The sequence below is a fragment of the Periplaneta americana genome, chromosome 8, assembly GCF_040183065.1.
Source record: "Periplaneta americana isolate PAMFEO1 chromosome 8, P.americana_PAMFEO1_priV1, whole genome shotgun sequence".
Taxonomy (NCBI): domain Eukaryota; kingdom Metazoa; phylum Arthropoda; class Insecta; order Blattodea; family Blattidae; genus Periplaneta; species Periplaneta americana.
The window spans coordinates 29,144,662-29,172,439 of record NC_091124.1 but is presented as its reverse complement, the minus strand read 5'-3'; the positions used below and the strand labels follow the sequence as shown (position 1 = coordinate 29,172,439).

Here is a 27,778-nt window from a genome sequence, read left to right as displayed (position 1 = left end):
AATCCACACTAGACAACTCCAATAATTCCCGAGAGATGGCGCTAATGAAGGTGGACAGTTACATAACTGTGCAACCTCACTCAATACCTTGTTCTAATTGGCTGGATTGGAATTCGAATTCAAACTGTTTAATATGCAGCACCAAATTCAAAATGCAGCGTGTGCGAACGTGAGACAGGCCGAAGGTTGATCTACTACTGTTTTAATATTGTTATTAATATTCTCCAAGGCAGGAACAACTCCCACCCTGAAAGGGAACCGTCTGACCTCAAAACGAGTATCTAAACTTTTATTTATATATTCTGAAATGGAAAGAGAAACAAGGATTTAATACCGATGTGACATTTGTTTACGTCTATGACTTCTATGCACAACCTAGTGCTGACATTCTGTTTTCTTATTATATCTTTTAGTGCATAAAAATTCTATCCCTATAATCATCACCATTGTTGTTTGGAATGTTGGAGTGTACCGGTAACAATAACTTGCAATGGGATGTTACTATAGGAGGATTGTTTCAAATCATCTGTGAAGTTTGTTAAAATTTGTAACATTCTAAGTACGGTTTACTTACATTTAAAAATAATTACAAGTTCTGTTTACTTACATTTAAAAATGATTACGTTGTTAGGTAGAAAAGAGCATTATATCTGTGTCCTGGATTGAATCCTATATAAAATTAGAATAATTGAATCTTGTTCCAATATCAAATACTCAACCATATAGAGTTCACTTAACTCTTTCCCACTATATCATTTCAGCTTCCTTGCCTCCACCATAATTTTTATTGAAGTTAGGACCTACATCATATGGTATTGAAAATGTATTGTTTATTGTTACAATTTTACATTCATGCTTTTGACTATTATGATGTTAATTTCAATGGTAAAAATGAATATTAAAATTTAAGTAATTTTATTGTAACATAGTAAATGTAGCCTGAAAATGCAATTTGCTTATGGAACAGAGATATATCGATAATCGTTCGACATATCGATATATTTTCTGCGATATATATCGTTTCTCGAAATTAAGTTTGCAATATATTGCAATATCACTATATATCGGTATTTAATTTATTTCTTTCATCACTACTGTGAAAGAATCTATATTATATCCACTGCCTGCTGGATCGACTAGGCCATCAATTGCATTGTTGTTTAAAGACTAGGCCTCGTGGAATGAGGAAGCGATTATGAAGTAGTTAACGAGAAGGCTCCGCCTTGTTGAATTTAAATGCGGGGCGTATTAAGACAGAAATGAAAATAAATATCAAATTTTTATTTCAAATCCCAAACATTCTTACAATCCCAATCATGCCCACAATAACAATCACGAACAGATAGATGTTTCATGTAATTGTAGGTGTTCGATAATATTATACCCTGTCACTTTTAATATTAGCTAGATCGTGTTCCTAGTTTTGAACTTGACCCACAGAAAATTGGCAAGGAGTATAAAGAAGGCCCGTCTCGGCAGCCATGACACGCTAACATATGACATGCAACGTGTAGCGTGGGCGAGAAATCCATTCGTCAGCCTTGAGTATAGCCTAGTAACCGGGCTGAATTAGGTACGGCTCACAAGCAAAATTCTTAAAGGGGGGGGGGTAGATAAGAAAGTTATTTTTTACTTCCACCATGTTAATAATGTCAAAACAAGTGCTTATACAAATTTTAGGCCACTCGAGACCAATTACGAGGGCCATAAAAAGAAGTTTCTCTGGATCCGTTTACAGAATGAATACACAATTTCAATGGAAAAATTTATTGGAACAGATCAGCAACTGTTGAGTTATTTTTCAACATACTTGGAAATTTTTTGACGTAAATAGGCTAGATGTCATATATAGGCGGATCGCTATGATTGAAAATTAATGAATGAATTGGATTGAATTGAATTGGGTGAATCAAATGAATCAGTGAATTAATCGAATGAATCAATGGATGAATCGAATGAATCAATAAATCAGTCGTATAAATCAATAAATGAATCGAGTGAATGAATAGAAGAAAATTGAATCGAATGGAACTAAATCGGATCGAATAGAATTGAATGGAATTGATTGACTTGAATGGAATTGAAACGAAATGAAAGGATTAATTAATGAAGAGGAAATGGGAAGAGAAACAATTAAAAGGTAGGCGATCTCGCATCCTTAAGGGAATTTTGGGCTGAGAAAAAAATAAATAGGCCTATGTGAGCTCCAATCCTATTTGCCACTTGTCTCACTTCGTTTTTCACTGTACAGTTGAAGGAACTTGCACTTTATTTGAACTCAAATTAAAACACCTGTAATAGACAGTGTGTTTTTCTGAGTATAGGATTTAACATTGTCTAAGAAAGAAAGAAGAAATAACTTAATGTCCGCCGCATTGGAGTAACGGTTACCACGTCTGACCGTGAAACTAGTGGGCCCGAGTTCAAATCCTGGTTGAGACAGGTTACCTGGTTTTCCCTCAACCCATTAAGAGCAAATGCTGGGTAACTTTCGGCGCTGGACCCTGGACTCATCTCGCTGACATTATCAATTTCATTTCACCAAGACTCTAGATGACCATAGCAGTTGATAAAGCGTCATAAAATAACCAACTAAAATAGCTTAATCAGTAGATCATGTTTATAAATTAACAAGGTTTCGTAATTTGTAAAAGAAGAGAACATAATTTACGGTTTTACCACAGTTTAGTATATACAGTCACGAAGCACAATACGTAGTAAATATGCATCCATAGATAGTTGCTAACCACTAGGATCGCTACTATCGACTCATTACAGACAACGCGAAATAGTACCTGCACGGTCTATTGTTCCTAGCACCCTCACAACTAAAGCTTCGTGACTGTATATACTAGACTGTGGTTTTGCTAAGTCAAAGTCTGATGTTTTCTTGTTTTACAAATTGTCAAAGCCTTCTAATTTCTAAGCATGGCCCACTGATTAAGTTATTTCATCATTGTTGATATGTATACGTAGGTTTAGGCATCTTGTCGAAATGTTGACTCGCTATATCCTATACAAAAAAAAAACCATTGTAGGCCTAAATTACGCCCCTTATGATATCTTTAAAATAGTACACGCACAGAGACTGTTCATTTGTTCCCATTGTTTTACCATCTGTTTTTTTGTTTCTTTACAGAAAACAAGTGAATTCACACATTCAATCAGCAACGTCAGGAAAACTGGAGCTTTAATCATTCTTCAACCTGCCTTCTAATTACGGTGAGCAACGCACGATTGTAACCACATTATCTTACAATTTCAATCGATCTGAAGTACACTACTGAGACGCTGATAGGCCTACTGATATTTATGGGCACCTTGGTGGCTACCCGAACCTTTGCGCTACGAAACTTTATTCCAGTTTTCGCCACATTATAACGTCCATGATTTTCACTCTTTTATAATATACTGTAGATTATAAAGTCATTACGGTATTATTTATTGTGATTTAAACACCAGCGTTGCCACGTTTCTACCTAATAGATTTTTAGATATACCTAAGCGTTATTTAAGTAATATTACTCCAACATACCTGTTATAAAACAGAATTCAATTTCTTGAACGGAATTCTGTCGGAAGAAGAACCTGTTTGTTCACCACATTCTTCGATTAGTACAGACACTAATACCTCAATCGAGTCACTGCAAACTACTCCTTAGCTACCAGCTCCACCTTCCCCGGCTGAGACAGTAATGTTTTGGTCTGATACGAGTAGACAGGAAGGTAAGCATTGCTCAGTGACGGATTGTATAAGACAGGCATCAAAGCTTTTACAAACTTTGGGCTCTCGCTGGTTGCCTAAAATCCAGCACTGATGTACAGTGCCTTACTGTACTTTTGTTTCTAAGGAGGTGTAAGCGAAAAGGATATGGGCGGGAGTTTCTCACTTCCCTTTCATGCCCAGGGTTGGAAGTCAACATCTAAGCAAGGCCAGAATAAATTTCATGTAGTTATAAACGATTCACCATAGAGTCCGATCACTATAGCATTTGAGTTTGAAATGATTATATGCAGAACATGGTCCACTATCTGATAACCCGGGCATATCTAGACCTACAAATCCTTCGCCAGATGTTGTATAATGGTCGGATCCGATGAGAAGTGTGGAAGATCTCTCTTACAACAGTTCATAGCATAAATACACGTCAAAAAAATGACTTTCATTCTCCATCGGAAAGTCTATCGTGCTATCAAAAAGGAGTGCGTTATATGGCAGTAAAAATTTTTAATAGCCTCCCTATCGATATAAAAAATGAAACTCAAAACATAAGATTATTTAGGGCCAAATTAAAGAAGTACCTAATTTCTCACGATTGAAAATAATCATTATGAATTATAGAAACTAAAATAGATAAACCCAAAGCACCTTCACAAACAGAAAATGTAAAAAAAAAACTATTCTAAAAAATAATTCATAATTAAAACCGTTCAAATAAGTATATAATATTAAAAACAAAATTAAGACAATAAATTCTAAACTTAATAGTGTAACAAGTAGGTGAATTCATGACATTCAATAACGCTTCATGAAAATGATACTAAAACTTTGTGTTGTACTAGTAGACTGTATTGTAAATCTCTTCTGTATATATTTAATCTAGACTGTGACTATAAATTAAGACTTTATAATAGTATTAAGTTGTTTGACTTGTTCCATATTCTAGCTGTGAAGCAATGTATGAATACCGTGGAATGTTAATAAATACAATACAATACAATACAATACAAGAATGGATGTCATAACATGACGAAGGCTGTAGTTGCTACTGTTCTCCAGCCAGGAGATCAACCGCGAAAGGAATGTGCTTACTACTATTGGAGCGAAGTAGATAGACAATATTATCGTTATAACGTCAGTTTAAAAACCATGCGCTCTCCTGCATATGTACGGAGAGATTAAAAGGCCAGGAGATTAACAGTGATCTAATTTTGTAACTAGGGTAGTATAAACATGTGTGTGTCAATGTTATTGTTTGTGCTGTGAGAGCTAGCCAATAGAGAAACGAGTACCCACGTGTGTGACCTTATGACATCTTATGACATCAACATTCATTCACAGCATCACCCCCCCCCCCCTGCGTTTCATTCCGGAAAGACTTTCTCGTGGTTGGAACACAGTAGGTAGAAGCGAACCTAGCGGCAGTTATGATAAACAATTTTTTCGTCGAAAATGTGGACCCTGTTTCATAAAATTGAAAAGTCCTACAATCATGACCATTCTACAGATATGCAGAATGTCGATAACTGAATTGAGACTTTTGTGTTAAATAAAATTAAGTATTTGTATTTATATTTGCATCCAAATAGCAGTCATAGAGCATCAAATTATGAAGCTATAGACATTGTAAAATAAAATATTAGTTTATAGGCTAAAAACTGAAAAACATTTACAGGCAACTCAAAGAATTCATTAACAAACGGATTCAAAATTAATCATCGCTTAAGAATCTTTCAAAAATCTTATCATTAATTGTGTGAACCTCACTGGAAGCTTTGAAACATTGATATAGCAATTGAATTGAATATACGTTTGAATTTAATTCGTCTAAGAATGGGTGCAAGCAAATGACAATTCATCTTATTGCTCTATTGATGTATGTCAGCCAATTTATTGTAGTCGCATAGATTTAATTTAACCTTCATAAGGCATTTAAATATAAATATATGCCCTGATCACAATATATGAGATTGGCCATTCACTGTTATGAAATAAAAACATAAAAAGAGAACAACCATCAGAGCTTCCACTGTTGAAAAGACATTTTTGGTAGCGACCGCTAGATGGAAGTACAGTTACAAGCTATTACTCCATGTAATTCCATCTGAAAGTTTACCCAGTGAATAGGGATTATAAAGAATGGACACTTCGCGTCGGTACCTTTGATGTACCCGGACTGATTTCAATTACTTTCAAGCCAGCTAAAGCGTGAGATTCTGCTTTCTCCCTAGAGTTGGCGCTGACATCACACCAGCTAGCAGTCGACACAGCGGAAATATAACACATACAATTAATACATCTAGGTACATTATGTACTCAAAATAAATTGGATCCATAAAATAATAAATCCGTCATTAACTGTAATGTCTAGACTCCAGAGTTCCTTTATAATGACAGTTGAGACGTTAACCCCAACAACAATTAAAATATGTAATGATTTGTTAGCGCTGAAAATGGAAAAACAAAACCCTTACGAGAAGTAAAAACATACACCTATATTATATTATATTATATTATATTATATTATATTATATTATATTATATTATATTATATTATATTATATACAAATATTAAACGAATTCGATACTTAATTTTATAATGTATTATATTATTTTATAATATAATTTATTATATCTGAAATATAAAATATTATTATTACAACTAGTTTGTCACTGAGAAATAAGGAAAAGCCGTTAACTTGAATTTATTTGAAGCAAAGCGTTACTGGATTATGCAATAAGGTAGGCGATGTTTGGATCCTGTGTCTCAACTCTACTCTCAATTATTATCTTAGCGTATGCTCGATTACACTAACCTCTAGCGCTTGAAAGTGGAACTAAGCGCTGGCGCACAGAGAAACAAAACACTGGAAATTTCGCCCAGTGTCCATTCTTTATAATCCCTATTCGTTGGTTTACCTACCTGTCCAGCTTACCAGTCTCTGTTTCTGATGGAGAAGATGGTCACACTTCATTTACGTACTCATGTTATACTAAGCAATATTCTTGTTAAGGCAAGGGTCCACGTGACCTAGAACTTGTGATGACATGTGTCTTTATTGACACCACCAAATAAATAAATAAAATAAAATAAAAATGCATTTCCATAAGGGTTATAACGTGACTTCTTTTCCAGTCGCTAGATGGCAGCATAGTGACATCGATAAAAGTTGCTGTCTTCCTAGTCAATTAGGCTGAACAATCTGTTATATGTGATCAGGAGTATAAGTCATAAAAGTCTTGACAAATTTAACATTTTGCCTCTCATAAAACTTTTATGAAACAGGAATCTGAAAAATTGTCATGACAATTTTACAAATCGAATAATTTCAAGGGAAAAATTGTTCCGGGGCCGGGTATCGATCCCGGGACCTCTGGTTGAACGTACCAGCGCTCTACCACTGAGCTACCCGGGAACTCCACCCGACACCGTCTCAACTTTTCCCTTTATATCCACACAACTCGCGTGGGCTGACGAAACGCCAGAGACCCACAACGAGTGCATACAATCTCTGTGTGACTTGGAATTGTGGTTTTCTGTTAACGTACACAGTAACGTATATATTATACAAATCTAGTCTTTCAGGTGAAGCTCCCTGTAAAGCAGATTTGAATAATTTCAAGGGAAAATTTTTTCCGGGGCCGGGTATCGATCCCGGGACCTCTGGTTGAACGTACCAGCGCTCTACCCCGGGTCCCGGGATCGATACCCGGCCCCGGAACAATTTTTCCCTTGAAATTATTCAAATCTGCTTTACAGGGAGCTTCACCTGAAAGACTAGATTTGCATAATTTTACAAATTGTCGCGATATTTCCTTGACAGGCAAAATACTTCATGAAACAGACATTTGACAATTTGTTGAATCGTCATTTTGCTATTAGTCAAAATAACAAATTTACAATTGTTAAGTTTTTAGGAAGCAGAATCCTAGTTTTTCCCTTGCCTTCTAAAATCTTGTGGTCTACGTTGAGAACAGTGATAAATGTAACTATTTTCGCTTTATGTGATCCTAATAGATTGCCGCACTGGCAGCTATCCATAGCCTACTATATACCACGAGAATGCTGAATCATGAATACACATTGTTGTCGTTCGGAAACAAGAGAACGGGATTGTGTCTATTCTGCCAGCCAAGATAATACGCTCCTCGAGAAACCCGTATTTTAATAGACCTAGTTAATTAATTTCTATTCTGGCAAACAAGAACAGTCACTCTGAGAGAGTAACATAGAATTAATTAGATAGAGAAATGCATACCTTCATCATAGCAACTTCGTCTTATTTCATTTAATGTTACATCTAATTGGAAGTCTACATAATATGCGGATATTGCATTACATTCCCAACAAGAGATGTATCGTTGACATCCAGGACTGGCATTAAAGGTGTTTCCTTTAGATGGCATAAATGTGCAGGAGTGTAATTTTTTTACGGAGAAAACCTCATTTCTTACGCCGTGTATTATACTATTACTATTAATGGTGGAAAAATTCTTCCGGCTCTGGAAAACGAACCCAAGACTCTCAGCTTGGCGCGCTGAGTGCTCTTATATATTGTCTCTTGAATGTATATTATGCTTTTATCCATCCTCATTTAATGTATATGTCATTTCTTTGGGGACATAATAAGGAAACTGCTTCGAGACCTTTACAAATTATTCAAAATAGAGCTTTAAGAAATTTATTGGGTTTTCATTATTTGACTCCAGTTAAATACTGTATCTATATCAATTTTATTTTGTTCTACCAGTTGAATCAATAAATCAAATTAGGTGCTGCTATTTTCATGTACAAAGTTATTAACAATTTAATACATAGTAAAATTACATTTCAGTTTAATAAAGATATACATACTTATTTAACAAGACAAAAAGACAACATATTTTTTTCTCGGCATAGCTCGGTGACTTATGGAACGAAAGGACTTAACCATTTAACAAACTTCCTTTAGAATACAGACTTTTACCAAATTGCCTGTGTTTTAAGAATTGTTTAAAAATACGTTTTTGGGTAGATTATTTATTTTAATTCTCAGTTGATTTATTTTTTCATGGTTTCAAACTTTTTCTTCTTTCTGGCCAAAACTTTATGTTATCTTACTATTTGTTCTTATTTTGCTTTCTTTCTTTAATAAATTCTTGTGTTATTGTTTGCTTTTCACAGACTGTAGTTTCATGACTTTTTCAATTACATTCTATAACATGTGTATGTGTTCTTGTATAGCCCCTACATATGAGTTATACTCGTTGGGGCATACTCAATAAATAAATAAAACAACTAAGTTATGCCGACGAAGTTCTCAAATAAGAATATATGCACCGATTATGTTAAACTGTTTCGGAATCCGTAGTGAAACAAAAAAAAATGGCAGAAATGCAAATGCTTGCTGTAAAAACACTATGAATCCAAGTTGAATGATAATATTATCAGTAATTATGCCATGAAGCATTGTAACTTGTGTGCAATGACGTCACCTCAACTCGCTAAGAGCATAGAACGCAGAAGTTCAGTATAATATTAGCAGTGCCTCGCGGCCTCTCTCAGTAATATCTCGACATCGATAGCAGCTACAGACCTGTGCAACCGCTCATTTGATTTATAGGCTAATCGCGAGTTCTGCAATATTAAAATTATAATAGACATCTACGATACACTTTGAGTGAACCATAATTAACTTTTTTTTTCTGTGAGCTGGGACTAATAATGATAGGCTTGCAGCAAAATGGAGGCAGGTCCAGTATTACTAAATGTTGGGGAAAAAAGCTGTTTAAATATTTATATTGAACTGGAATTCAAAAAGTTTTGTTCACTTGTTGTATAATCTTAAATAAGACAAAAATAATAACCGACTGCCACACGCTAAATTCCTTCGGAAGACCACGTTTGATTCCGTGAGAGCTTAGGTTTACACGTGAACGAATTTCTTATGCACGACTCCGCCCTGTTTTTTCCCTTGTTTTGTATATTTGTTGCTTTTTCTGTCTGTTTATACATTGGACACCCCTAAGTTCGACAGAACAGAATTGAAAGTTCTGATCAATAAGGGTAGTGGGTGTGGCAGGTGAAATGAATACAAATTCTTATTGGTTATCCATCAACGAATACAGTACTGTACTTGCATTTCCTGCCCGCCCCGAGACTTGTGTATGCGCTTCTAGTACCACAGTGGGTTTCGACAGTTCCGTCTCACAAACGGCACAATTCTCAAATAGAAAAAGAAGAGTTCATTAATTTAAAATCAGTGACCAATATGGATGTCCTAATCAATAAAATATTATGTTTTCCTTTAACAAAAGTATCACTACAAGACACAGAACCAATTCCCATTCAAATGGCAAACCCATTTCTTAGTGCCCGTATAGGGGCGTGTCTAATTCTCCTACGTAAGCAGTCGAACTATAGGATGTCGAACTTGTTTTCTGTCGAACTTAAGAGCTTCCACTGTAGATCAGTCGTCTCATAAATTGGGTGTCATGCAAATATTAGAATCATCATTCCTATACTTCGTTCCGTAATGTCTGACAGGAGAAGTACACATTGCCGTCAGAGGAGGAGAGAAGTGTAATTGCTGTTGAACCAATGGCAGAGGTATCATTCCACACTTGACTTGAAGTTGGGCGGTCTGAAGCGTTCTACCCCCGCCCAACTTCAAGACAAGCGTGGAATGTGACCTGTGCCATTACAATTATACTTCTCTCCTCCTCTGCCGGCAATGTTTAATTGAAGTGTTGTATCAGTGAAGAAGTGTGTTTGTGTCAGTGAAGTTTCATAGTTTATTTAAGTAGGTTATTTTACGATGCTTTATCAACATCTTAGGTTATTTAGCGTCCGAATCAGATGAAGGTGATAGTGCCGGTGAAATGAGTCCGGGGTCCAGCACCGAAAGTTACCCAGCATTTTCTCATATTGGGTTGAGGGAAAACCCCAGAAAAACCTGAACCAGGTAACTTGTCCCGACCGGAAATATAACCCGGGCCACCTGGTTTCGCAGCCAGACGCGCTGGCCGTGGACAAGTTTTATAGTTATAGTGGTAGAGCAAAGTATTTGAACAGTGAAATGTTTTTGAAGTGTTAATGAAATCAGGATAGTATCAGTGAAATGTGTTGTAGTTCCAGTGCAGTGAATGAGTTGACAGCGAAATGAGTGTAGTGCTGAAAGGTACTTGTGCGTGTATGAACATATCATACTCGTGGGTTTTACTTCGAACTTAAGGTTAAGATACAAATTAGATTTACTTTAATTGTCATTTTAAGTGATCGTTAATATTATTATACTATTGTTATTATTATTTATTATTATTATTTATTAGTATTAATTATTATTAATGTATTATTATTTGTAGTTATTATTGTGTTTATTAATTTCCATTATTAAATGTAATTAGTTATCACTGCCACCGGGTATTTACCCATTTGTAGTGTGAATAAATACATACATATTATGGAACGAAGTATAGTTACAACACCACGTTCATGTTTCACATTTTCTAAATATTCAATATATAATAGCTCTCTATGAAAATAAGGAGCCAATATGATAATAATCAGTTGACTTTTTAAAGATTACCTTCCCTATATTAACGTTGATGTATTAAACATTTCAAGGCAGACCTATCTATTAAATGTTATATTCCAGTTATATATTAAACATTCCCTAAAAAGAGACAAAATAGTACTTTCACAAGTTCTATTTGAACAGCTGTGGTGTCATCTGCCATATTTAACTATTTGCCAAATGAGTTAACTATCTAAAATCATACTTTTAAAGTTATCAAATGGTTAACAATCTGTTAAGCCAAACTAGTGTTGAAAACCTTAAAAGAATATATTTTATTAACTGTTTAGATCTTAACAGCCCTTAATTTTCTAACAATACTTGAAGATACCGGCCACGAGTGTTACAACTAATCTATAACAAAGATATATTCGAGAGGTAAACTAGGTGCAAAATTAACATCCTTTCCCCAATCGCGTGAACTAGACTTGTCCGAAGTGGACTTCGACAAATTCACGCTACAAGAATTAAAAAAAAAAAAAGTTTACTTCGATAATCCATAGCTTTCTTTAAGCAAATAGAGTCAATCTTCAGATGAAAAAATGGGATAAAAACTGTATCCTACTCCTTGGTATCGTTATATAAAGAACTAAATTCGGTTGAATGACTAAGGATAATAATTAGGCTACTTTTTGGCTTATAAAGAATGCGTTTTCTGTGCAATCTGAAAAACGCATGTAATTCCTCTTATTTGCATACTCGTACGTATAAATTTGAGTTATTGTTTTCATAATAAAAGTTTAAGAAAATAAACTACCTAATATGATAAAGAAACTGTTTTGTTACGAAACGTGTAAAATATTTACCGAAAAAAAAGTATCTTCACATCTCCATGACAACCACTTTTTCAATTGACTCTTGCATATGGGAAGAATTTGGTAGAGTTGGCGACACTGCTTTAACTATAACGTTGATCTGATACCCGCAAAGAAGCTATTTGTGCAGCCAGTTCACGTCGTACAATTATAACACTTGCTGCAGCTGAAGAATGTTGAGGGTCCGCTCTGCATTGGCGTTTGTTACGTAACACCCAAGTCTGCGATCAGCTTGCGTCTCGCATAGCAATTTTGCGGTTGAAGTCTTTTTCCTATTTCTTAGTATGGATAACCGAAAGACTTTATTGTTGTAGATTCAGATTTCCCACGTGTCTTTTGTTTGCGTATGTTCTTCGAATTAATTGACGTAAGAGAATGTTCTTAGGAAGTGTTACTGTTTTGTTTTTTTCTTTCTGAGGTGTCTATATTTTCTTATACGTAGAATTTGGGTTTCCCCGCACCCATTATGGGAACCTGTTTCAGTATCAGCACAGTAGGCAAAATAGATTGGTAAGTGGATAAAAATCGGTAAACGAAATTCGCTGTTTCAAAGAGAAAGCAATGTAGAACTATTCTACAATAATCTCGATATTAGATTGTAAAAATAGTATGCAAATCTGGCTTTCAAGTGAATTTTTACCTGAATTCAGATTGCATAATACATACGTCACTGTAGGTACCTACGTTAACAGAAAATCACAATTCAAGTCACACAGAGTCTGTGTGCACTCAAAGTTGGGTTTCTGGAGTCTTGTCAGCGACACTTGAATTGTGTAGATATAAAGGAAAAAATTGGGACTCTGTCGGGTGTAGTTCCTGGGTAGCTCAGTCGGTGAAGCATTCGTACGCTAAGCGAAGGGTCCCAGGATCGAAACCCGGCCCCGGAAATTATGTAAAAATAATGTTAAAAATCGTTCAGGAGACTTTGATAACATCGCAAAGTTGTGAAATCTTTATTGCCAGTGTACTTCCGTTCTATCAGTTGAATTTGTGTATATCTTTTCACAGCCTGCAATATTGAAGTGGCGCGATGCACTTTAAGTCAGCCATAGTGAAATTTTTTTGGTGAGCTGGGACTAATTTCGGATTGTAAAGAGAAAATATATTACATACCCTTCATTAATAATTACTTCTCTTTTCTGTCATAGATTCGTACTCTGCATTTCTAAACCGAAACAAAAATCGTTTAATTATCTAGGATTCTTACTATCCTATGAAAATGAAAAAACGCATATAACAAAATTTCAATATTATAAATACTAACAGAAATTATTAATAACATTTAAACTACTAAATCTTCAAAGAGTATTCGAAAGAAAGATGCCTTTCCAATATTAATGTATGACAAATAAATACGGACACTAAAAGCCAAGGATAAATCAAGAATTAGAAATGGAATCTATGAGAAAAATTGCACAATGTACTTGATCAGATTATAAGAGAAATGAGCAAAATTTTCAATGGGTGAAGTCATCCCACTTTTAGATGAAATCAGGAATAAAAATAATTGGTTTGCACATGTTCAAGAGATGTCACGAGAACACATGCCAAGAATAATGAAAGGCCTATCGCCTATATTCTGATGAGTAGAGACCGGAATCTTTGTCACTACTCTTTGAAGGTGAGTACGGAGTTTGTGCAATGAGCCAAATGACTTGACAAAGAGTAGTGGCGCATGGCGATGTACGATTAAAACAGACTACTTCCGCATCAAAGACGAAGCTGTATTGTGTATTACAAAAGAATAAGCAGTCTTTGCTATAACATTTTAAGTTAAAATGTTACTTTTATACAGGCACTACTCTTAATGAAATGTTTAAGCCTATATAAAATAATCTTTGATTTAAAATTTTAATTTCAAATGTTACTGTATCAGTGGCACTACTATTAACATGTTGAAGCCTATGTTACAGTAAACTTTATTGTAAAATTTTAATTTCAAATGTTACTGTATCAGAGGCACTACTCTTAACATGTTGAAGCCTATGTTACAGTAATCTTTGTTGTAAAATTTTAATTTCAAATGTTACTGTATCAGTGGCACTACTATTAACATGTTGAAGCCTATGTTACAGTAAACTTTATTGTAAAATTTTAATTTCAAATGTTACTGTATCAGAGGCACTACTCTTAACATGTAGAAGCCTATGTTACAGTAATCTTTATTGTAAAATTTTAATTTCAAATGTTACTGTATCAGAGGCACTACTCTTAACATGTTGAAGCCTATGTTACAGTAATCTTTGTTGTAAAATTTTAATTTCAAATGTTACTGTATCAGTGGCACTACTATTAACATGTTGAAGCCTATGTTACAGTAAACTTTATTGTAAAATTTTAATTTCAAATGTTACTGTATCAGAGGCACTACTCTTAACATGTTGAAGCCTATGTTACAGTAATCTTTATTGTAAAATTTTAATTTCAAATGTTACTGTATCAGTGGCACTACTATTAACATGTTGAAGCCTATGTTACAGTAAACTTTATTGTAAAATTTTAATTTCAAATGTTACTGTATCAGTGGCACTACTCTTAACATGTTGAAGCCTATGTTACAGTAATCTTTGTTGTAAAATTTTAATTTCAAATGTTACTGTATCAGTGGCACTACTCTTAACATGTTGAAGCCTATGTTACAGTAATCTTTATTGTAAAATTTTAATTTCAAATGTTACTGTATCAGTGGCACTACTCTTAACATGTTGAAGCCTATGTTACAGTAATCTTTGTTGTAAAATTTTAATTTCAAATGTTACTGTACCAGTGGCACTACTCTTAACATGTTGAAGCATATGTGACAGTAATGTTTGTTGTAAAATTTTAACTTAAAATGTTACTTTTTCATAGGTACCGTTCTTAATGCAATGTTTAAGCTCATACCGCGATAATCTTTGTTGTAAAATTTCAACTTAAATCACCGATACAACTGTAACACAAGTACTGGCCTGAATGAAATGTTTCAATTTACATTAGGCCTACAATAATCTCTGCTGTAAAATTTAACTTCATAAGCATTGCTAAACTGACGTATAGTGTACTTGTTTAGGAGTAAGGAACCTGTTTATGGTGACCTTGTAGTGCTGGTTACTTGTGTTTGTGAGCAAGGTGAATATTCAAGGAAACTTGACGTAATGTGTACCCCGTGCACACTTATACTCTTTAGTGATAAGAAGCCATAAAATGTTATTATGCAGCGCAGAGTTCAATTCAGTACGTCTTCAGTTTTTTAGTGCAGCTGACGTCTCTTCCTCTAATCTCCGAGAGTTTTCTTAGACGCAAGAAGTTGTCTTGTTTTGCGGAAACTATCAAAGTCTGGGACTCACAATTTGTTTATGAATTCGTTCCGCTCCCTTGTGAATCGATTTGCTCGCTGCACTCCTGTTTAATATATTAAGTTGTGGAGACAAGCAGCAATTCAATAACGCGAGGTGATGGAGTTGGAAACTTCATCCGCCCGAAGATTTGCTGCGTGGCAGTCCGTCAACTACACTGATCAGAAAGAGAGGAAGAAAAAGTTCATAAAAATGGAAAGTAAGAAGAGAAAAATGTAAAATAGAAAGAAGAAAAGAAGGAAAACAAAGGAAAGGGATAGATATCATGGGCTTACTTGAAAAAAAAGGTAAGTTTTATTGCTTCTCTAAGTAATTATCAACTTTTTCAATAATTCCAAGATATGTAAAAACAAGAAAATGAAAAAAATGGAAATAATAAATAAAACAAACAAGAAAACTAATAGCAAATAAATTAAAAGTGGAAAAGAGGAAAGAAAGGAAAGAAGAAAATAAATAGAAATAAGAAAATACGAGCAAAAACAAATTGGAAAATAAAAAGGAAAGGAAATAAGAAAAGAAAAAAGTGATAAGGAAAAGGAGATAATAAAAAAGAAACGAGATAAGAAAAAAGGAGGTAATAGAAGAGAAAGGAGGTAGTAAAAGAGAAAGGAGGTAGTAAAAGAGAAAGGAGGTAGTAAAAGAGAAAGGAGGTAGTAAAAGAAGAAGGAGGTAGTAGAAGAGAAAAGAGATAGTAGAAGAGAAAGGAGGTAATAAAAGAAAAAGAGAGGTATTATGAGAAAAAGAGAAAATAAAAGAGAATGGAGATAACTAAAGAAAAAAGAGACAATAAAAGAGAATTGAGATAAGAAAAGAGAAAGCAGGCCATATAAAAAGGAGGTAATAAAGGGAAAACAGGTAATAAAAGAAATATAAAACAAAAATGAGGCAATGAAGGTAATAAAAGAGAAAAGATGCAATAAAATAAAAACGACGTAACAAAATAAAAAAGAGATAATAAAAGGAAAAGAGATAATAAAAGTGAAAACTATATTAAATGAAAAGAGAGGTAATATGAGAAAAAGGACGTAACAAAATAAAGAAGAAATGATAAAAAAAATGTGATGCAGTAAGAGGTGAAGGAGGTAGTGGAAGGAAAAGGATGTAATAAAGTAAAAATGAGGTCGCAAAAGGAAAAGGAGGTAATGAAAGAAAAGAAAAGTAGTAAAAGAAAAAGGAGAAAATAAAAGAAAAGGAAGGTAGAGAAGAAAAAAGAGGTAGTGAAAGAGATAAGCGATAGTGAAAGCGAAAGGAAGTAATAAAAGAAAAATGAAGTAATGAATCGAAGGGGTATAAAAAGGAGACAAAATGTTATAATAAAAGAAAGAGATAAGGATTCATAAAAAAGTAAAGGACGCTAATTTTAAAAAATTAAATAAAAGTAGGAAATGTCAAGATGAAAAAATGAAAAGGGATAAGAAAAAAAGAAAAATGAAAGATGGCGAAAGAAAATTACGGCGACAGGGAAAGAAAAGAAAGTCGAGAGAAATAAATACGCAAAAAAATAGACAGTAACGAACAATAAAGAATAGAGAAAGAAATAAGCGGTAAAGAACTGGATAGACAAAAGAAGAGAAAGAAAAAAATGCAAGAGAAAGAACACGAAGTAGGATAGAGAGAAATAAAATAAACAGGGCAAATAATGAAAAGGAGAAAACAAAGAAAGAACTGAGTAGATGGAGGATAAAAGAGAGAGAAAATATAATAGAGTATGGAAGCAAGAAAAAAATTGTGCGTGAATAGAGAAACAAGAGAAAGATCAAAAAAGAAAAAGTAAATAATGTAACAAACAAAGGAAAGAAACGTGGAAAAGTGATGACAGAGAGAAAAGAAGTGGAAAATAATGAAAATAAAGGAAATGAAAGAGGAATAATGAAAAGAACAAAGAGAAATACAGATGAAAATTATTTGCGAAAAGGAAAAACACAGGAAGAATTAAGCTAAAAACGAAATTATAATTAATGGAATAGGTAAGTAAACTACAAAGAAAGGTATAAAACAACAAACAATAATTGGACGATAATAAAGTAGAAGATAGAGAAACCAAAGGAATGAAATAAAACACACAAAATAGCAGATAAAAAATTTAAGAACGTGAAGGACGTTGCTATGCACTGATTTTGTCTTGCAAGGTTTTTTTTTTTTTTAATCTGTTATTGATCGAAAATGAAGATTGCCCATTGTTCTTGCAATTGATGACAGAGGTGCTACTTTGGTGGAATGAGTCCGAAATTTCACCATGAGGTTACCTTACATCCGACTTACAATTGCAAACGTTCAACCAAAAAATCGTCTCAAGCAGAATTCGAACCCATCCTCGACCCCAAGCATTGTAACTCCGGAGCACGAGTGCCGCTCGTTATCCCGAGACTCATCCGGTAGTCTTTGAGTTGTACCCGAATTAGCTCAGTTGCCATCGCGTCAGCTAATCGGGGAATGTCTTTGAACTAGTTAGTAGGAAGGTTGTAATGAGTGTGCTTAAATGTAAAACGCAGGAACCCCTCGAGTACGAACTAAGAGACCCGGTCGCTTGACTGCACTTGACCTTAGCAGTGGGTCATCAGTCACACTAACTGCACGCACTCATTTTGCAAGGGAACAGACTGTGGTACTTGTAACATTGCTGAGTTAGTCCTCTTCTGTTATTATTTCTTTAACTTGGTTTGCAGGTCGATAATGTTAACTATCTGGTTGGATTATTTTTTGATTTGAGTAAAGCTTTTGACAGCTTACAAGCAAACATCTCATGGGGGCAGATAAAAGTTGTTTTTTTTCTTTCACCATGATAATTACTAGTAATTGCGCTCGAGTGGCCAAAATTTGTGTAAGCACTTGCTTTGACATTATTTTATTTTAGTAGGTTATTTTACGACGCTTTATCAACAGCTCAGGTTATTTAGCGTCTGAATGAGATGAAGGTGATAATGCCGGTGAAATGAGTCCGGGGTCCAACACCGGAAGTTACAGGAAAAAACCTCAACCAGGTAACTTGCCCCGACCGGGAATCGAACCCGGGCCACCTGGTTTCGCGGCCAGACGCTCTAGCCGTTACTCCACAGGTGTGGACGCTTTGACATTATTAACATGGTGAAAGAAAAGCATAAATCCAGACGTTTGAGATGGGCAGGGCATGTAGCACGTATGGGCGAATCCAGAAATGCATATAGAGTGTTAGTTGGGAGGCCAGAGGGGAAAAGACCTTTGGGGAGGCCGAGACGTAGATGGGAAGATAATATTAAAATGGATTTGAGGGAGGTGGGATATGATGATAGAGACTGGATTAATCTTGCTCAGGATAGGGACCAATGGCGGGCTTATACGAGGGTGGCAATAAACCTCCGGGTTCCTTAAAAGCCAGTAAGTAAGTAAGGTGAAAGAAAAAGAAATAACGTTTTATCTGCTCCCATGAGACTGATTTTGTCCATTTTAAATTATAATTTCAGGCTATAGAGGCAGCGTTTTAAATTCTTAACATCTCATTTAAAAAATCGTAAAATATGTGTAAGACTAAACAATAGTTTATCATGTGAATACGATATACCAGTACATTTAGGATTCCACAAGGTTGCGAATAAATACATACATACATACATACATACATACATACATACATACATACATACAATGCAATGCAATGCAATGCAATACAATGCAATGCAATGCAATGCAATACAATACAATACATACGTGTATGTGCTGTATGTACATTTATGTATATAGGAACATGAATAGATACACTCCTGCACACACATACACAAACAAATACACATGCATAAAGAGATAAATTGTTGTACTCATGCGCGCATACGATGTACATACCATATTATTGGCTCAATTCAAACTGAAATATAAATTGCCTGTACCAGTTAGAGATCTGCCAGACAGGCCTGTAAGCCCTTTCTACAGTATTAATGAATTTATTAATTGTGAAATGGATGCTTCTTTTTTTATGTATATCTTGACGGTCATTTTCAACATTCCTCTCTGGTTAATATAGCACTATTATTATTATTATTATTATTATTATTATTATTACATCTAGTAAATTAATCATTGCAATCTTTGTTCTTCATTTTACTATTATTTCAATTATTTAGTTAATTTGTACCATAGTTGTTCATTTTATTGTATTAATTGTCTCACTGTGCTGGACTTTTATTGGCCAATGAGTGTTGTCCAGCACATAAATATGAATAAATAAATAAACATATTTATTATTATTATTATTATTATTATTATTATCATTATCATTATATTAAGTTGGTTATTTAACGACACTGTATCAACTACCATGTTATTTAGCGTCGTTGGGATTGGTGATAGGGAAATGGTATTTTACGAGATAAGGCCGAGGATTCGCTGTAGATTACCTCACATTCACCTTACGGTTGGGGAAAACCAACCAGCCCAAGCGAGAATCAGAACCACGCCCGAGAGCAACTTCGGACTAGCAGACAAGCGCCTTATCTTACCGAGCTACGTCAGTGGGGGTCCTTATTATTTTTTTTTTCCCCGTTGTTGGTAACTCTATAGCATCTATTAGTGCTTTACGGTTGTGCTAACAGATGGAGTTACTTGTCAACAATGTGACGCTGAAACGTGTGTTCAGGTTACTGCCCAGCGACAGTCCTGATGTATTTTATATTTGTGATGATTGGTTAATATTAATTAACCAATCATACAACATTCATACAAATTTCCAGACTCTAGATACCCAGGTAATTTTTCTTCTTCAAGAAAAATTCACCGAGAGCCGAGCCCGGGAATCGAACACGGGACCTCCAACTTGCTGACCAACAGACCACGGAGGCAGTCCTATTATTATTATTATTATTATTATTATTATTATTATTATTATTACACATTAATAAACAACATACCTACATACATGGTTGTGTATTTTCTAAAGCTTTCTTTCGTCTGTAAATCAATATATTTACGTCTGTATTTATATCTGTGTGATTGTCAATGTAAGTGGAATCCCTTAGATTACAATAGTAATATATGTTACAAGAGCGGTATGTTGACGTTTTCATGTTCGAGGAAAAGATTGAAAAAGCGAAACGTAGTTGAGCTTTTTTAATTTCCGAGAACATGAAAACAAACATACCGCTCGTGTATCGTACATTATTTTGTGCGAAGATCGTTTATTACATACCTGAAAGACGAATTTCTAATTAGTTGCAATGAAATCTCCATCTTGGTTTCTGTTTAATGACGCCAACTTCGGAAACCAAAATATCTTTCTTCAACATTGTTGCTGTAAAATGTTTTCTGTGTTTACTATACTCCAGCAGGCCGTGATATACGTCTGTCTTTTTTTTCCCCCAGTCTATAAATGCGAACTTAAAACAAACGGTAAGGTTATGTAATGATTTATTTTTCATTTTTATATTTTAACAATATTATTTATATAACATATTGCAGTAATAACATCGGCATCTGGAATCTCTTGATTTTTTCACGGCTTCCTTAATGTTACTTGTATCAGGAATGCTATAAGTTTCGTGGAGTAGTAGACTGTACTTAATTTTTGTAAATATTTAAAAACAATAATTAACATTGCAATTTAGGTGAAATTGCAGTGGTAAGTTTCCAATTTATAATTATTACGATGTTAAACTTCTCTAAAAATAATATGTTAAAAGCCTAAACCAGTAAAATGAATGTCGCGCTTAAGCGGTAAGAAGAGGGAAATTGTTATGTGTGTTACGTTGGGAATACTGAATGTGGTATTTCACACTTACCGCAGTATTGGTTCTGTGTGGAAAACAAGCAAATATGCACGATCTCGCACAAAATTCATTATTTCCCTCACGTTCAGATTTGCAAACTAAGCAACTGTAAGCACAGCATCTTGTGACATGAGGAAGCAGACATTGCAGGGAACGTTTATCTATCTGGAGCACGACGAGGCATAAAGATCGACATTGAGGGAACCTTCTCGGAGAAGGAATAATCTGCAGCGAGAAGGATTAAGTTGAGATCCCGGCTTGCTGCAGCACGGCGTGCTCTCTGATGCTCCGATAGAACTGTCGCGAGGGGGCAGGACTTGGCGAATTAAAGGTCAACACGATTTATGACTGAGGAAAACTTGGTTATTCAAAGTTTGAGGGGTTTGATACTGTAGCGAGTCAGGGCTTGGAATCAAAGTAATTGGCAGTTTGAAGTTGTGTAGCAAGGGTCGGAGACAAAAGTTGCGGGAAGTTTGCATGTATTTTCCAGTATTTGAACTGTGTTGAAGAAAACTGTGTCTAAAGTTTTGTAACTCATGCTTCCATCTTCAGAAAGAGATAGATAACTAAAGTTCGTCATTTATTAGTAAGACATCTCCACTCTGTTGAACTCCATTGGCTAAATATAAGTCTTGACAACTGCAAACAAAGAGTTTAGTCTCTACGAGCGCCGGAAGTGAAACTTCTTAAGCTGTAAATGTGTATTAATCTTTCAAAATGTTCGTGTATTCAGAGAATATAATTTAGGGTTAAATCTGATAGGTTACTTTTGTATTTATTACTCTTCAGAATTGAAAAATTAAACTACTAATAATTATACATCTTGATTACACAACTTTTAACACTGTATCACTTCGGAATATGTATGATAAAACTTTCTTGTATTAAATTCTAACGTACCTTGTTTACATGTTTCGACCTATTTATGGGTCATCTTCAGAACTGGTCGTTGCTGGTCTTGATGCCTCTTGCTTTGTTTCCTGTGAGGGTGTGTTCGTGTGGTGTAAAGTGGAGTCAAAGAGTGTGTGTGTTCTGAAATTGAGTTGTGTGTTGAGAATTTAATTGGGGTGTGTTTTTGTGTGTCTGAATAATTTCATATTGTTCTAGTATGTTTAGTTTCTGGCTATTTGGTTGGATGTGTAGTATTTTCATGTCTGTGTTGATGTCTCTGTACTAATATAATTAATGATAGCTAATATAAGATATGAAAATAAAGAGGACAATTGATTGGTTATAAATTGTTTTTCGAATTTTATTTAATTTAAAGTTTTTATATGGTGAACTACGACTTAATTCTAAACCACTGATACCGGATCGATCTGGTATTACACTCGTTCACTTTGGCTGTGTAGGAATATTCACTAAATCATTGACACTTTGTAACTAAACTTTAGAACAAAGGTTAGATAATGCTTCTTTTTTTTGTCCTCTATTTTCGCACTCGTTCCAGTCTACTCTTTTTCGCTTTTGCCGAATACTCGACATTCATTTGCTCGCTATATTCGCTTCCGTACAGTCCCTGATTTCAGCATATTTTCTGGCAAAACATCTTCTCAACAGTGCATGTAATTTCACTGCCTGGTTTCGACTGTATAACGTTACAACTGTACATAGAAGATGCACTGTCCTGCAATAGCCCCACTCATACTATTATAATATAAATTAGTGAAAACCTGCTTTATTTACTCGATAACATAGCAACGTACACAGTCCTGTAACAACTACACGCAAAGCCCTCACAAAACCTCGGTCACAGAATTTTGTTCCACAGCATTCGACTCGTAGCCTGCCTAAAAGAGTTTCACTTCAGTAAGACATAGGCGTAATACTAAACATCTAGCTCAAAACAGAATACACCGGCGAAATTTCATAACGGCCCTATATTCCACACAGGAACGAAACAATTTTGATTATTATTATTAGTAGTAGTGGTAGTGGTGGTGGTGGTGGTGGTGGTGGTGGTGGTGGTGGTGGTGGTGGTAGTTAGTCAACTGTCCGAAGACGAGTTTGAACCTCATAAGAGACAACAATAAGGCATCACTCGTGAAACAACTAAGCCAAGAGATATTGAAGTAGAGTGGCCAGTTCCTTTCCCTCTTCAATGCATATATCCCCGTATTATTATTATTATTATTATTATTATTATTATTATTATTATTATTATTATTATTATTATTATTTCTTTTTAAATTTCGTTAAGGTGGATGCAAAAGCGTCTTCATTGTCGTTTAAAGGTGATTTTCAATTATTAATGTGGGCCTATTGTATATTATCGTAATCCATACCATCATAATTGTTTATGTACCCCGTAATATTAAATTGATCTTGTTTATTTACTTTAGTTATTTATTTATTTATTTACTTATTTATTTACCTATTAGTTATTTATTTACTTATTTATTTATTTATTATTTATTTATTTACCTATTTATTTATATATTTACTTATTTATCTAATTATTTATTAATTTATTTACTTATTTACCTAATTATATACCCATTTCTTAATTTACTGATTTAGGTTTTTATTTATTTAGTTATTTATTTATTTATTTATTTATTTATTTATTTACTTATTTAGTTATTTATTTACTTATTTAGTTATTTATTTACTTACTTAGTTATTTATTTACTTATTTAGTTATTTATTTACTTATTTAGTTATTTATTTACTTATTTAGTTATTTATTTATTTATTTATTTATTTATTTATTTATTTATTTATTTATTTATTTATTTATTTATTTATTTATTTATTTATTTATTTCTTCCTGTAACCACTACAGGTTGCCATTGACAAAGAGTACCATGATAAATAGAATAAATCCCTTGAGGCTTAGTGATACATTGTTGTTAGAGTGAAAAATAACAATTTGAATTAGATTGAAACAAATGATAATCAACGAAGTAAAATCAAGGAGATGCGAATTAAAGTCATGGTCCATATGTATGATGCTTATTTATTTATTTACTTATTTAGTTATTTATTTACTTATTTACCTAATTATTCATTTATTTATTTATTTATTTACCTAATCATTCACTAATTTATTTACTTATTTACCTAATTATTTATTAATTTATTTACTTATTTGCCTGTCTCTAATTGTTTACTTATTTTCCTAATTATATATACCGGTACCTATTTATTTATTATTTATTTATTTACCTAATTATTTATTTACTTATTAACCTAATTATTTATTAATTTATTAACTTATTTATCAAATTATATACCGATTTATTAATTTACTTATTTATTTATTTACTTACTTATTTGTTTATTTATTTATTTGTTTATTTATGTATTTACTTATTTACTTATTTACCTAATTATTTATTAATTTATTTACTTATTTACCTAATTGTATACCTATTTATTTATTTATTTATTTATTTATTTATTTATTTATTTATTTATTTATTTATTTATTTATTTATTTATTTATTTATTTATTTATTTATTTATTTATTTATTTATTTATTTATTTATTTATTTATTTATTTATTTATTTATTTATTTATTTATTTATTTGTTTGTTTATTTATTTATTTCCTTACTAACTATAGAAAAATAAGGCCGTGTTCAATTATGTACAGATTAGATACAGTGTTTTTTTTTCATTTAATAATTGTATTCGTTTGAGCCTACAAAAGATGAAATTGAAATGTTTCCCATTGTCAACAGGACAGTTTCTCACCATTATTAAATGTGCACCACCCGTTCAACTCCGAACACTTTCACAGCTACGTTCAACCCAACACTGTAGGCCTACTTTGTATCTACCCGGAATGTTAGTGACGTACACTAATGACTTCACACCACGCCACAAGTACACTCCGTTTCTGGAATCTGTGAAGTAAATCGACGTATTTGGGTGGAGTCGATGACAAGCGAATGGTCAGAGCCTATCAGTGAGGGATTGTGTTCTGGGCTGCATCGGCTAACGGCCGCAAAGAGGTAAGATGAGCGTGGCAGAAGATGATAGGCAGGTTAGCATTTCAGATGCTCGTCTTCCAGCAATACTTTCCCCCAGAGCTGCCATTGGACTGGCTCCCTTCACTCACCACTTGCGCAAAGGACTTGTTTGGGTTCCTATACTCTTCCGATTCCAGAAACGGAGTATAAAGGGTGTTAAAAAAGTATCCGATATTTTAGGAGGTGATAGTATGCATCAGTGTCTAATAAACATGGGTCCTACAACACATACTTTCTGAGATCTGAACACTTGTTCATAGGAGGTGCTCATTGTGACGTCCATTTATGGCAATGCATTTTTATGCCCTACAATACAGCAGGCTACCAGAGAATCATACCGTAGTTGACACCCCTGGCATGGAATAATGATACGTCGCAAGGAATACTGAAAACAAAAGTCTGGTTGCGGATATGAGCGGGGTTCAGCAGAGATGGTGTTGTGAATTTTCGGTAATCAGCATGTGTGGGCTGAAGAAAATCCTCATGCAGTTGAAGAAACAAGGCATCAGCACCGGTTCTCAATCAACTTATGGGCAAGCGTTCTTGGTGATAAATTAATAGGGCCATACGTGCTACCACAGAGATTAACTGGGACTCGTTATCAGGACTTCCTTATTATCGTATTGCCTACCTTGCTGGAGTATGTGCCATGTCAGCAAAGACTACAGATGTGGTTCATGCATGATGGCACACCTGCACACTTTTTCCGCAATGAGCGTGAACACCTGTCGCTGACATTTCAGGACCGCTGGATTGATTTGGGAGGCCCCACACCTTGGCCTGCTCGTTCCTCAAATCTAAATTCTCTAGTCTTTTGGTTATCAAGAACAACCAGGTCAATTTCAAAGAGTGCGTGATTCCTTACGCCGAAGGGCAGAGGAATGCATTGCCATGAATGGACGTCACATTCAGCGCCTCCTATGAACAAGTGTTCAGATCTCAGAAAGTACGTGTTGTAGGACCCATGTTTATTAGACATTTTTCTTGTTTTGATGCATACTAGCACATTCTAAAATATTGGATACTCTTTTAACACCCAGTAGAAGTCCTGTAGGTTCATGTCCGGTGATCTGGCTGGCCAACAAACTGGTCCTCTTCATTTCACTGCGACGTAACTCTGAAATTGATTAAATTAAGTACTTTCAGAAAAAGTGTTACGGGACGCTTTATTCTTGTTTTTACTGCTACATTATACCCATCTAATATTTACACTCATTTATGGATCACCCTGTATTATCATATGCGTATTAAGTTAATCTTATTTTCTGTTGTGTCATGTTAATATTTCATATATTTATATGGTTACTGTTTATGTTTTTGGTTGTTAATTATCTTCAGAGTTTAATGATATCTAATTGTGATTATTCAGAAGTTACTCTCATTAGTATGTATCTGTTATTTTGTATTTCATTTGATTTGATTATAGCTCATGTGTACTGCATATTGCATGTTTTACAAATACGTGGAAAGAATAAACAGGTCCTGCTTCATTGCTGCGTATTGTCGGTATATGTACATACGTATAACGAGAACATTAGAATGTTTCTCACGGTGGAACGTCGGATAACGGAAATATCTCATAACGCTAGCAGTCGATTTTCTGTATTCCCCAGCGACGTTATACGGCTTGCAAGTGAACTGTTCCGTCGATAAGCTTCCATGGCTGGAGGGCAAGAAAGAATTTACGTGACTAGGGAGAAACGTGATTAACAGGCGGATAGAAGCATAATATGTCCCTCCAGGAAGTGACGGAACATGCATGTGACGGGAATGAAATTCCTGAAACGGACTCCATGTTGTCTTGCACAAACGTAGTGTTTGTTCAGAAGAGGCTTTGAGTTGAGTTTCCTCATTATTTATTAAAGTAAAAACAAAGTGCGTTTCTGAGGTTCCATATATTCTCCTGCGAAACCTTCCAGAATTACCAGGTTATGTCGAAATTCCCCTTGAATCGTCGTAAACTAATAGGTATTGTAAAGGGAATCTTAATTATAAAGAAATTGAGGACGTAACATTCTAAATGTGCTAAGTGTCAAAAACAACTTTGAGATATTGATGAAAAACACATTGCGAAATGCATGTTGAGATACAGTGGACTCTCCTAAGTTCGACAAGTTCAGTCCAGGATAGTAGGTGTGACAGGTGAAATGAATACAAATTCTTATTGGTTGTCCATCAACGAATACAGTACTGTACTCGCATTTCCTGCCCGCCCCGAGACTTGTGTATGTGCTTCTAGTACCACAGTGGGTTTCGACAGTTCCGTCTCACAAACGACACAATTCTCAGATAGAAAAAGGAGAGTTCATTCATTTAAAATCAGTGATCAATATGGATGTCCTAATCAATAAAATATTCTGTTTTTCTTTAATAAAAGCATCACTACAAGACACAGAACCAATTCCCATTCAAATGGCAAACCCATTTCTTAGTGCCCGTATAGGGGCGTGTCTAATTCTCCTACGTAAGCAGTCGAACTATAGGATATCGAACTTGATTTATGTCGAACTTAAGAGCTTCCACTGTACCTACAACACTGTCTGTTGGGGCACGAACGGGTCACTTCCAGTTGAGCTACGACAAAGACAATTTAGTGTGATATTCTCATGTGGCAGTTCCTCCCTTAGATTGAATAAATTTA

At 34.4% G+C, this 27,778-nt stretch overlaps 1 protein-coding gene across 5 annotated transcripts in view; it reads left to right on the top strand.

Annotated features, from left to right (window-relative positions):
* Positions 1-27,778, top strand: part of LOC138704605 (aminopeptidase N-like) — a 962,131-nt gene that overhangs the window by 812,887 nt on the left and 121,466 nt on the right. For 4 of the 5 annotated variants that reach the window (XM_069832678.1, XM_069832676.1, XM_069832677.1 and 1 more), the window contains one exon: positions 3,140-3,222. The exons of the other annotated variant lie outside the window; for it this stretch is intronic. The gene's annotated coding sequence lies outside the window, so the exon portion shown is untranslated. The remainder of the gene's footprint in view (positions 1-3,139; positions 3,223-27,778) is intronic. 5 annotated transcript variants of the gene reach the window in all.